At 44.9% G+C, this 13,617-nt stretch overlaps 1 pseudogene; it reads right to left on the bottom strand.

The window, feature by feature from the left end:
• LOC8037956 overlaps positions 1-13,617 on the bottom strand; it is a 40,896-nt pseudogene that overhangs the window by 19,036 nt on the left and 8,243 nt on the right.

Genomic DNA, 13,617 nt, shown 5'->3' with positions numbered 1-13,617 from the left:
GCTACGTTCCGATTATGGCGCTTTAGTTATTAAAAAGTGTAATACTTTATAACGGAAAGTTTGTGCGTCCATGTGTCTGCACAGACCCCCATTCATATGCCGTCCCGCTACAGCGACGTGACATGATGCGGCGTTACCTGACGTCATGTGACGGCATAACGCTGGGATGTCATGATATAACGTGAGATTAAAAACTAACACTTTAAATCGCATGACGTTTAATGTATTCAAAAGAGAATTAAGTGATAACTCTTTAAATACTGCATTCCGTGCATTATTTGAATTTGTAGGTAAAGTTGTAGACAACATTTTACAATTTCTGTCACCGTTGCAGCCTCTTTCAAAGCACCCTTTGGTTCAAAATGAAAACCAAAAACGTATGTTGTGATATGTGTGACTACAAGCGTGATGCTACTTTTCACCTTTAAGGCATATTGCCTCTCAACTATTCAATTTAATTTGTTATGTATTTTCACGAATGACAAGTGAGGAGGCGATAATAACTGAAGAAACTAAACGTTTAATGGGGCGAACTTGTGCCCAAAAATAAAAAGGAACCAGAAGAAAGCAGAGCGTCGCGGGCGTCGAAGTCGGCGTGACAGCGGAGTCGAACGCCGGGCCAAACTGACTCCGGCTTGCCACGCGGAGCCCCTTTTGTACAGGCGTGGGCTTCTGGAGCATTCGGCGTAGAAGGTTCGGCGCGTAGAACATTCTAACCTCGAATCAGCAAGACGGTTCTCGAATTTACCAGAGCATCACATTACAGTGTCAACAAAAATGTGCAGCCGTGGCCAGGAATCAAACCCTGGCCTTCTGCGTAGAAGGCAAGAGCGATAACCGTCAGGCCACGGGCGCGCTTTTCTTTTTTTTCCTATTGTGCACAAGTCACACATTACATAGTAAAAATCTATGTACTCCGACTTAGAGCCGTCGGGAGCATTAAAATTCCTGTATTCCTGTTAGCTCTTCTAACAGGTTAACCCAGTCTGGCGGGGTTTCAAAACGATAAACAACGCTCTTCACTTGCTCAACAAGTTCGAAAAAAACAGGGTACTGCTCTGCGTGGCGCACCGCCATACGAGACTTCCAAAGGCTATGCAATTCTAATACCATAAACATGTCATAGGGTACTCTTTCATGCTTCTCCACCGGGAGGAAGCGAATTAAAAAAGGATTGACCTGCAAATCATTTTTCAAAGTCCGTTGCAAAACGTCCCAGAAGAATACTTCATCCCAGAGTACAAGAATGCATGTTCAATCGTCTCAGGCTGTTTGCAAAGTAGACAATTTACACTCCATGGGACGTAAATGCCTCGTGTATCAAGCCATACCTTCACCGGAAACGTTTCGCTATGGAGGCGAAAGAAAAAGGTTTTGACAGAAAGCGGGACTCATATTTTCTTTAAACGGGCAAGAACACTTTGTCCCGGATACGAAACATAAGGAAGTCTATACGACGGAGCTGGGAAAAGCACCTCAAGGAGGTCGCGCGTCAACTTTTTGCACGTTAATTAGGCCACGGGGACGCTTCCTACTTGGTCAGCTGCGCTCGCGGCATTATTCCCTCCTTTAAAAAAGTGCATCGTCTTGATGCAGCAAAAACGAAAAAAAAAAAAAAAAAACAGCGACGACTTTGTCCAGCCCTCAAACAGTCCGTGGGAAATGCCGCGACCGCAGCTGACCAAGTATGCAGCGCGCGAGTGGCCTAAAGGTTATCGCGCTTGCCTTTTACGTAGAAGGCCCGGGTTCGATTCCTGACCGAGGCTACACATTTTTGTTGACGTTGTAATGTGATGTTCTGGTAAATTCAAAAACCGTCTTGCTGATTTGAGGTTAGAATGTTCTACGCGCCGAGCCTTCTACGCCGAATGCTCCAGAAGCCCACGCGTGTACAAAAGGGGCTCCGCGTGGCAAGACGGAGTCAGTTTCACCCCAGCGTTCGACTCTGCTATCACGCCAACTTCAACGCCCGCAACGTTCTGCTTTGTTTTGTTCCATCTTATTATCAGGCACAAGTTCGCCCCATTAAACGTTTAGTTTCTTCAGTTATTATCGCCTCAGCACTTGCCATTCATGACATTTTGGTGGAGGTCCCGGGTATTTCCATTTTATTCCCATGAACCGTACCCCTCCGAAGGCACGCCGGCCAAGTGACATGCTCAGCCCCGTAAGGCTACCTTTCGCAGAAGACCAGACCAAGGCCCTGTCAAGTCGCCGCAACCAAGGCCTACCCCAGAAATTGGGACTTTTACCCGAGAACTTGATGACCAAGACGACGAAGATGTCCCAGCAGAACCCGGCCACCAGCGTCGTCTACCTGCCCGCTGCCCCTCGGACACCGGCTCCTCTCCACGGCGAAAGCCATGAAGGCATCGACGACTGGGTGCAACAGTACGAACGAGTGGACCGCATAATGGGTGGACACCGGAACAGTGTCTTCAAAATGTTTACTTCGCCTTGGAAGCAACCGCGCGGAACTAGTTCGAGAACCACAAAGCATCAATCACCTTCTGGGAGCAACACAATTCTGAGTTAGCAAGAACATTCACCAACCAACACCGAGGAGAACGCGCCGAAGACCTTCTTCAAGCGAGGGTTCATGGTCCTAACGAGAGTGTCGTTAGCTTTGTCCAAGATGTTCTTCGACTGAGCAGCCGCGCGGATCCTGACGCCCTAGAAGAAAAGAAGCTAAAGGTCCTAATGCGGGGCGTGAAAGAAAAAATCTTCAGGGGCCTAGTGCGGAGCCCGCCTACCACCGTCGAAGGCTTCATTACTGAGGCCACTAACATCGAACGTGCCCTTCAAGCACGGGCCTCACACTACCAGAGACTTCCCGGCATCGCTGCCTTTTCGTCTTCCGGCTGCAACACCACGGACATCCGCGAGATAATCCGGGACGTATCCGGGAGGAGATCAAGAAGCTTCTACCTGCCGCCGAAAGCCCAGCTTCGCCCTCAATCGCCGAGATTTCCGGGGAAGAAGTACAGCAAGCGCGATAACCGTTAGGCCACGGGCGCGCTGCCTACTTGGTCAGCTGCGCTCGCGGCAATATTTGTTTAATAACAAATGGCTTCAAGTAGCACGGGTACTACACAATAAGAAGGCGAAGTGAATTACTCGCAAGTTGGGGAGCCGCACAGTAAAAAACATTTTCAAATGTGTTCGCCTGTCCGGCCAGAAGATATACCTTTAAAACTTCAAGGCTCTTGTTTTTTACACTTATTAATTATGTCTTCTTTTTTTCAGAAAAGCATGTGTCAGACGATACAGAAATCTAGATTCATTGTCTCCCATTGTATATATATATATATATATATATGTGTGTGTGTGTGTGTGTGTGTGTGTGTGTGTGTGTGTGTGTGTGTGTGTGTGTGTGTGTGTGTGTGTGTGTGTGTGTGTGTGTGTGTGTTTCGGTGCTACCGCGGCTCTTGTAAATAATCATATCACCGGTTCGTTGCTTCTATAATTGTGTTATGTTAATATTGATAACGTTTCTGAAAAAAAAACGTTATTTAAATATTATGGCACTTCAAATATCACGAACTATAAATAATGTGAGAACTCATAGTTAAAGCCGTCCTACCGTGTTTGTGTTTCCTCGCCTCCAACGACATGCATAACTACATCGTTCCTCAAAGTTTAAAAAAAAAAAATTACCCAAGCGCAATACAATATCACTATCGAGTTAAGCATGAAAGCTCAAATATCACAGCAGTTCAATGCACCCAAAATGGGGTGACGTATTTAAAACTGTTAACACTATACGGCATCAGTTTAACAACTGTACATCATCTACATTTCTCACCAACTTAACGCGTTTCACGACTATCTCGAGTACCGTATTTACTTGCACAATGAACGCACTCGCGTAATGAACGCACCACCCAAGTCGGCTCTCAAAATTTCGACTTTTTTTTTCACTCGCGTAATAAACGGACCCCCAACTCGGACGTCAAAATTTTTACCCCCTCCCCCCACGCGCGCGAAATGAACGCACTTTTCTATCCTGGTGCAGCGAGGTCGCGAATGCACGGGCAGCGTGGGCGAACAAAACGCCTTGCAAAAGTTGTTAAAAAAATTCGCAAAGATCCAACCAAAGCAAAAAAAAAACATGGAGAAGAGCTTTTTGTTTTGCACAGCGCAGTGCGGACTTTGGGTTCGCGCGCCGCCACTCCAAGGAGGTAAGAAAGAGAAGCGGAGAAGCGCTCTAAGCGAAAGAAACAGCTTGCGAAAGGCGGCAAAAAAAAAAAAAAAAAGAAACAAAAAAACACGGAATTAAGAAAAAACAAAAATAAGCTTTTTTTTTCTTTTTTTGCACAGCGCAGTTTGGTTACGGGAGTCGCGCGCCGCGCAAGGAGGTAAGAAAGAGGAGCGGAGAAGCCCTTTAAGCAAACGAAACAACTTGCAAAAGGCGGCAAAAAAAAAAAAAAAAAAATCCACGGAACTGAGAAGAAAACAAAAAAAAAAAAAAAATTAAGCTTTTTTTCTTCTTTTTTTTTTGCACAGCGCAGTTTGGTTATTGGGGGTCGTGCGTCGCGCGCAAGGAGATAAGAAAGATAAGCGGAGAGCCCTCGCCTAAGCAGCTTGCGAAAGGCGGCAAAAAAAAAACCAAGGAATTAGAAGAAAAAAAAACAAAGTGGAGTTTTTTTTTTATTGCACAGCTTAGTTTGGTTACGTGGTCGGGCGCCGCGCGCGAAGAGATAAGAAGTTACTTCGATTTTTCACGATAAAAGGTCCGTTCATTATGCGAGTAAATACGGAGGCAAACAATTTTACTTCGGGTAATGAACGCACCTCCCAACTTTGCATCGATTTTTCGGAAAAAAAAGTGCGTTCATTCTGCGAGTAAATACGGTATGTGTTGAAAAACAGAAAGTGAAATGCGATTTTATTTTTTTAGTTGACCTCTCACAATATGTTAATTTTCTTTCCGAGCATTATATGGAGTTATTTACAGTGCATTGATATATCTGGTTTCGATTTCATCAACGCAGAATTAGTTCTTTGTTTTCAGGTAAATGAACACAAGAGCATATTTTTCGAATTTTATTAAAATGCAAATACTACTATACATTTCAGATTAATCATTTACATAATAGTTCGGTGATAGCACCGCGACTGCTTTGTACAGGTAAAAAAGTAACGTTACCTTTGTTAAAGGGACCATGAAATGATTTTAAAATCGAATTTCATCCACCGCACGTCGTAAAAGGTGTGAAAAGGAACACAAAAACACAAGACTAGGGAGCCAAAAAAAATTATTTGCTATAGAACTTTTAAAAGAAAACTGGACTCTTTTGCGACTTCTTTCCTTCGAAAGCTCTGCCTTTTCACTACGATGCATACGCAGAAACGGTGCACGTCAGCCGAATCCACATCGCCTATTGGGTAAGAGCCTACCTCACCAGCACCGCGATCGTAAACAATAAATAGCCGGCGAATGTTTCCTAAAAGTTTTGTTAAATAATATTCAGATCCACATTTTGTAGCATAATTAGAGATGTGTGGCGAAAATTGCCAAATTTGATAATGCTGACAGCCAAGCGCCATCTATCGTGTGGTAAACGAAGCAACTACTGCGCGTGCGCAGTAGGGCAGGGCCAAGTTCAAAACGGTTATTTCCTTTGGTTTCCTTCCTCTCAAAACTCTGACTGACTGAACGTTTATTTTTCTACGTGTTCATCTCGCGCGTGCCGACTTCAAGCAGCAAGAAAGAAATGTACTTAAAACAAACCACGACGAACAAGAATGCTGGATCCACAAACACCCGAGAAGAGCGACAACAGCCGCGAATCCCGCTCCGACGAAGCTCTCGGAATATAGGCCTAGCAGGCACTCCGACTCGGCGCAGCGTTGCTTCGTCGCAAGACCGTCTGCCTACGACCGGCTGGCGTACTGAATGGAATATGCCCGCGCTACCCTTGTGGACCCTTCCGTATAATAGTTTGATCGCTGACTTCAATTTTAGGTTAAGAGGTGAGGTCAATCTCTTCCCCTTGTTTTCCGAGGCAGTGTTGACGAACACTCGTCGAAAAGGAACCCTCGTCGATCCTCTCCTTGTTTTGTGTGATATAGAGCTGAAATAACGCTGTATGGATTACCTTCGTAGCACGGTATGTACACTTTGTTATTGGTATGCCATTTTTATTCTGACAGACTGCACGTCACTGTCGAGCTGTAACAGTTCGTGGGAGGTATACGTGCAATACCGGTCCAACCTTTCTTTGCCGAGTGTCGCGTCAGCATCGAGTTGCAATTGTAAAAGATCGGTCCCGAAGCGCTTACCAACAGCGCGAATACAGCACTTCATCAAACGCGCGCGTCCGCTCCGAGTGTGAACAGGTATTTACGTGGCTCTTGCTGACAGTTCAAACGTATCTTTTTTAACGTCGGCTCGCTCCTGCATCTCCGAGACCGCGAAAAACGCCGCGGCAAATTGTTCCCATCTGCACTTCCCAACAGGCATACCGGCGTATGGGACTAGTCCCATGCTGTCGCTGTAGCGCAACGTATCTCATTGAATTTCGCTCAGCTGCGATGCGGCGATGAGAGGCGCCGATTCAGAAAATACGTCGGTGACATCGGCGCAGTAAAACCCACCGGCGCACCCCAACTCGCTAACGCTCCCATCTCCTACTGTAGAGAGAACTTCCGGTTCCGGAAACATCGTACGTCACGGCTTGTTTTGCGGTCAAGAAAAAGTCGATATTTCATTAATTTTTTGTGTAGAAGTTAATAAACCGAGACGAAAACGGATGCCTGTTCGGCATTCAGTGAACATTGACGGTTTATTGTAAAAGTTATCTGGAAAAAGTAAAAAAGTCATTTCATGGTCCCTTTAAGTTCTACTCGAAGTCGAGAATATTCTGAGAAATCTTTGTTGCTTCTTTTTCGGCGATTCCCGAAAACAATATAATCGTTTGTGTTATGAGCTTTTTATACCCTTGCAAAGTGTCGTTGTTTCTGTAATCCGGAGAGGGTACCATCTGGTACCTATCAAGCTGTAATGAAAAAAGGAGCAGCTTTGTCGTTTCTAATTCTTTTTAAACTAATGCAAACGATTTGATTTTCGCGGGCTAAAATTTTCGCGAATCGGGCCAGAGCTAAAAATTTGAAATTATTCGCGGGTTATAATTTTCGCGAATCCAGTGTAGCTTCCGTAGCGTTCACATATTGCCCGAATTGTTCGTGGGACGTCTTTTTCCCGAATCGTATACGATTCGCGAAATTCGCGAAAATTAGGTCTTCGGGAGAATTTAGTCCATTACAGCATATGTCAAAAACCTGTGGCAAAATAAATAAAAAATAAATAAATAAATAAATAAAAAAACTCAAATTCTTTTTTTGTGCGATTATTTTTTATAAGTTTCCTTAAAAACCCCATGGGGCAGGATTTGTAGGAAGCTTTAATGTTAAAGAAGACAGTAAGGCAGATAATTTGGCATTATGGACTACACGCAGAGTCATAGAAAAGGGGAGAGTTTAGCCAATCTGTGACCTCGCCATTTTTTTAAAAACTCCCATCACGTGAGGATAAGAAGCGTTCGGATTGAACGCACCGTCGCCTAACAACACGATGCCAAAGTCGTTTTTTTTTCGTTTTTTTTTTCTTTCTTTTCTTTTTGGGGGGGGGGGGGGGGTGGTTTAATGCACGCGTAAACGAACCGTGATTTTCTTATTCATTCGACCCCATCGCCCAAGTTACTACCTGATGTCTCGAGTAGTGGCCAGGCTCTTTAAATCGAACGCGAAATTCGGTTTCTTAAGGCCCGTTCACACACTTGCAAATGAGTATGACCGAAAAAGACGAGACCTGTTGAAACCTCTCAAAATTTCTTAGGACGAGAGAACCACTGGCACGCTGGCGCAATGTGTGCGGTGAGCCTGGAACTGCGTTTCGCAAAGAGTAAGGGTTTTGCGGAATTTTCCGCGTCAAATGTGTGTAATACCTATGAGAAAGGCCCGTTTATAACGTTAACAAAAGATTTCCAGCCAGGAAAGAAAGGATAATGCGCGAGAGAAAGAAAAAAATATGCCGGATCGCCAAGTTTACACTGCTACATAATAGATGGTGCCAGTGTATCCTCTTGTCACAAGAGATAATAAGAGCTTCCAAGGCATCCGGTTAAGGGTTCGGAAGCGTGTGAACGGGCCTTCCTATCGCGGTACGAGTTTGTGCAGCCTTGCCCACAGATGGTGCATTTTGCCTATAAAATTTGCAAAAAGTGAACTTACCCGAGGAAAAAGTAAAAAAAAAAAAAGAAAAAGGCTTAACTCCTATGGAAACGCAGTGAAGCCACCGGTCATCAAACAATAAAGCGCACTATTGATTGAAGCCTGATTTCCATAGCAGCGAAGACTTTTTCTTTCTTTACCTTGCCCTCATATAAGTTCGCTCTTTGCAAATTTTATAGAAAAAACGCACCTTCTGTCGGCAATGCTGCACAAAATCCTTGCGGGATAGGCTAAGAAACCGAATTTTCTGGTCGATTTAAAGAGCCTGGCACCCGATAAATTAGCTCAAATGTGAACCTTCCGGGGGGGTTTCACTGTGCATTCATACAGTACGGTGAAATGCCATCTTGACGCTATTCTTCAAGACATGTATTCCATAGGATACGCTGCAGTTACCGTAGTAACCATTTCCAAAATGGTGAAGCGTCAAACGACAGAAAGCGAGCCGTGGGGGGAGAAAGAGAGAAGGGGGTACTGCTCACTGAAGCAGCGTCTATGGGCAAATGAGCTAATCTACAGATCATTCCATTTAGCGCTCTCAGGGTGGCGCCATTTTGCTAGACCGCGGCGCCCACTGCACACATCCGAGTAGTTCAGCAGGTGCGGCGGTGTAAAACGAGGAGGGCAAACGCCCGACTCTGCTAGCAGACTACAAACCGGGGGGTTGCCGTGCTCCCCCTTTGGGCTGTACCGGCGGGCTGTAACGAACATCGGACTCTCGCTCGTGGCTGCCGTTATGAAGTGGTTTGCGTTCTTAGAATATTTATGGCTACTCCGAAATCATCTCTTAGCGCTCTGTTGTTTTATTTTAGTAAATGACCTACTAGCGTTTCTTTGTTCCGTTACTTCAATAGCAGTGGAGTCAGCAGGCACCTCAGCCACTGCGTATATTGCGCCAGGGGAGCACGTTTTTATTTATTATTACAGACTTTCGCTCATTGTCGCTAAAGGCCTACACCAGTACGAACTTCCTATAGAAAAATAGCTACAGCAACCGGATTTAAATTTCGCCGTACCGAGCGGCCACTCTGGTACAGTTTTTCCATTTTTTTTATTCGCACGAAGATAACATCGAAATTAGACAAGGTTAGTCTTTTTATCGAGCATAAAATTACGCGATAACTTGCATTTCAAAATCCGCGCATCTGCGCTAGGAAGTTTCAAAATGACGCGATTTTAAACCGAGTTTGAACGCCAGCCGGGTGTTAGGTACAGCCCACTAAGCGGAGCAGACGACACACGGGGTCAGAGGTAAAGGGCATTTTTTCTCTCTCCGCTCTTCCTAGCGGACCTTTTTCACAACGGCACCGCCATCTTGCATTATCGTCACTCTCAGTATGCGCGAAAACATTGTTTTGCCGTCGCCACGCCAATAGGGGGCATTTAGGATATAAGCGTAACCGTCACCCATTCCCGTTTTGCCTCACCACTATTTTTTCAGTATTTGCAGGTTGAAACGTTCTATGATTTCTTCGTCGTCCATACCAGATACGCCTATTAGGTGGCCGGGGACGAGAGTACAAGGAAAAGGTCTACAGACCTTTTCATTTCAGTAGTTGCCAAACCGTCGGGTAGAGGGCGCTGGCGTACTCGACACCATGGAGGAGCTTCGGTTTAAAACGTGCACGCGATTGCGTTGCTGTTTCACGTCATTTTCACTTAATTTTGTGATACAAATTTATTTATTGTATCACACAGCGAATGAAACAGTGGTACTGAGTCACTTGGAGAACCACAAAGTGGTTTCAGCCTAAATCGGCGAGCACTTTCACGAACACCAGATGCGTCTGATCATAGGCGTGCGCACAGGGGGGGCAGGGGGGGCGGCCGCCCCCTCTAATCATATAGGGGGGGGGGGGGGGGGGGCGCAAAGTTGGCCCGACTCGAGGCGCGACTGCGCCGGCCTCCTGCGGTGAAGCTTTGAACAAACTGTAGCGCCCTCATTTTTGGGTAGTACAAGCTCACCTGATTGAGCATAGCACTACTTATGGCACGTTGGTCGAGCTTTTTCAATTCTATGTGGTGCTAAAGAACGAAAAAACACCTTTGGACGCCAGAAATCGGCCAAACTCAACGTTGCAAGAGAATCGAAAGTGACAAATTCATGACATTACCGCTAGGGCATGTGTCTCTTATCTCTGGGTGGTGACGTAGCAACACCTGTGTCGCAACGCTTTAATTTCTTTTTTTTCTTTTTTTCTTTTTGATGTCTACTTTGGAACGCGTGAAACGGCATCTCTTGGCTCACGCTCTCAGCGTCTTAGCTTTGACGGCGTTCGAATTTTTGTTCTGTCTTTGTATTTTCATGTGATCTCGAGCTCCGCACCAGAGCAGGCACGCTTCTGCATGCGTGACAGTTTGAGACGCTAAAATTTGTACTAGCCAAAACAAGTCCTAACAAGTCCCCTTCGCAGCACCCTCTGGGCAGCGCAGGAGGCCAACACCGACGCCAAAGTTCCCCCCCTCTAGTGCGCGCAACGAAAAAAAACAACCATAAAAAGACGCCGCGACGCAGTCAGTCATCGAACAGTTCGCGACAAAATCGCGTAGAATTTTGCCTTAGACTTTTCACGATTGGTGAAAAGTACTATATCTCCCACGTGCCACACATTTTTAGTAATCTAGTCATAAAATATTTTTACCGCCACATAACATATCCATTAGTTTGTATAATGTTTGTTGAGCATCACATAACGCGTGCGTGTTATCTTGTTGTCTCTATTACATGTTTCTATCAAGCGCCGAAAATTAAGATTATCAACTGTACATTTGGATGCTCAGAAGAAACAAAAATGGCATGTTATAGCGTTTATCTTCAATAATTACTAAATATTGTAACTTTCTTTTTCTCGTATTTTTAATCTGCGGTATATTCTCGTGCTTTTAAGCTTTGCTATTACGTTGTGTATTGGGTGGCGTTTTTCGTCCTCCGCATGAACGTTGCAGATGCCATATAACAGCATTCACCGTGTAGGTGCACCCATGCGTTTGCCCTGTATGTATACTATATTTTCCTAACTAGCAGAGTCACGTTGAGGCAATATTTTTAAATGTTCTTTGCTGGTGAAGATGGCATATGTGTCGTGTCTTACTTTGGTTTAGAAAGAATAAAAATTCTTTGTACGCGCGTTGTGTCACTGACGCCTCAGCTGCGCAGGGACTGCCTTTCTTTGCGAACGTTTCACGAGAAAGTGAAACCTACTGCTTAATAATATTTTGTATCTGTTACAATTCAATATTGTTGAAATAAACGTTTCATAACCATATCTCGTCTCAGCACTACAATATGACCGTAAGGACATCAGTGGGAGTGCGTTGATAGAAAGGGGGGGGGGGGGGGGGGGGGCGGGTCGGCGGGGGCGCTCTGGGGAAACCTCGCCCCCCACTAATGACAAATCCTGCGCACGCCTATGCGTCTGATTCTGTCCATCGTTAATTTCGGCCAGGTTCGGCCAATTTCGGCGGCGAACCAAATGCGCTTATGCCCAGGCGAGAATACCATTGCCCACGGCCGTACCCGCCGAAACTAGTTTCCAGAAGAAATAAATAAATAAAGTGCAGAACAAGCTCCGCCTCCAGCACGCGCTTCTTGCCTGCCGCCGGGCTTTGGCTACGCGTGCTCCGAGTGGTATGGAAGGGCTCGCGGTCAAGCCAGGTATTCGACCACTCACCTAAAGGCTGGTTCACACAGCTGCGTCGGTTGCGTTCGCACGCAACCGCGACGACTGCAACGACAGATTCACCAAGAAAAGAGCTCGCCGTAGGCAGCGTGGCAAGCGATGCAATGGGTAGCTTCGCGAAGTAGTCATGAGTCAAGGTTGGTATGGTGTTTTAGTCGTTTCGGTTGAACGTGAATGCAACCGTTGCAAATGTGTGAGCCAGCCTTTCTATTAGGGGGTTTTAGTAGATAGTTTTCAAAGGCCCGCTAACGCTACGGGCGCGTGCTTCAGAACGTGCATAGAAGTGGCAGCGCGAGCTCCCGCTGCCTATAGCGTGGACTCAAAACACGATCTACTAAAACTCTCTATTGAAAGAGACTATAATGCATGAGTGCTTACTGAAGAAGTAGGTCCACATTATGATTGATAATGTACTGAATCACGAAAAACAGATGAACTGACAAGTTTATTGCTCGATGTTTGGGTTGCGTACACCAACGTTTTGTGAACTTCTCAGACTGGAAAACTTTTCTATAACAACACAAAATATTGTGTTATTCTCTTGGTTTGTCTTATTCAAATAAAGTAAGTTCCCGAGAAATATTTTAGTAGACCAAACTAGGCCGACTAGAAAATTCATTTAACTACGTACTCATTAACAGGATTTCACAATACTGGCCTTATGAACTAGACTATTTGTTATATGGACATTTTATTACGACGTTCTCAAGGTAGACGATAAGTGACAGGCCCCTTAAGTGGAGCCTGACGTTCATCTTTTGCAAAATGTAATCTCCGATAAGTTTGGCTGAAGTCGAGCGCCAGGCACCACACCATGGATCTGTGTAGAAAGCTCTTTACTGGTTTGGGACCGACGCGCTTTGTCGATGTCGGCATCGCCAGCTATTTAAAGTGAATCTCTATTCGCCGTCAAGAACGCTTGAAGCGTTCTCGACGGTTTAAGGCTTGAAAACATCTAAAATATAATCGCAATATTCAAAAAGTTACTTACTGAAATGGCCCGCTGCGATGTATTATGAAAGTAAGGTTTAAGATTGATACTAAAAATAAACGACATGTCTCCCTCAATACGTATTTTTCGATAGATGTCAGTCCAATTTATAGTTTCAGAAGAATCAAGCATCATGGGCCATTTTTCTATGCCGAATGTCTTTAATGTACTGTTGAGCTCGTGTAATTCAACCGCTGCAAGACACAAATATAAAAATAGACCCGTATTACCATTCAAAAGAAGGGATCGGAACCACAATATGTGCACATTATACACTTAAACAAAAGCTCCGACGAAATATTCATCGTCGCTGATTTGCCTCAGAATTGGTTCATTACATTAGCAGAGACATCTGAACTATAATATTTTTCATATGCCGCCGGCGCGAACATGGGGTTTGGTCTCACATATCACTTGCACGCGCTCTCACGCAAACAAAACCATTCATAAAGCCACGCGCTCTCGCCAGTAGCTTTGGTAGCTTTGTATACTAAATATGAAACAAAATATGGCAACCCGAGTTGCAAGAAACAATAGTTTTTTTGAGAACTTGTTGAATTAAAAAAAAATTAACACTCACCTATTTTTTTCTTTTTTTTTTTTTCAAGCAATTTTATTGGAACCACTCAAGACATGACGATAGACGTTGCAATCGGGGAAAGCGAGCTTGTGCTCGACGAGTTACAAAAATAATAATGGTGTGAATAGAAT

The sequence above is a fragment of the Ixodes scapularis genome, unplaced genomic scaffold, assembly GCF_016920785.2.
Source record: "Ixodes scapularis isolate PalLabHiFi unplaced genomic scaffold, ASM1692078v2 PGA_scaffold1__304_contigs__length_218370807, whole genome shotgun sequence".
NCBI classification, from domain to species: domain Eukaryota; kingdom Metazoa; phylum Arthropoda; class Arachnida; order Ixodida; family Ixodidae; genus Ixodes; species Ixodes scapularis.
Note: the sequence above shows the minus strand (reverse complement) of the source record. Positions and strands in the feature narration are given on the sequence as shown.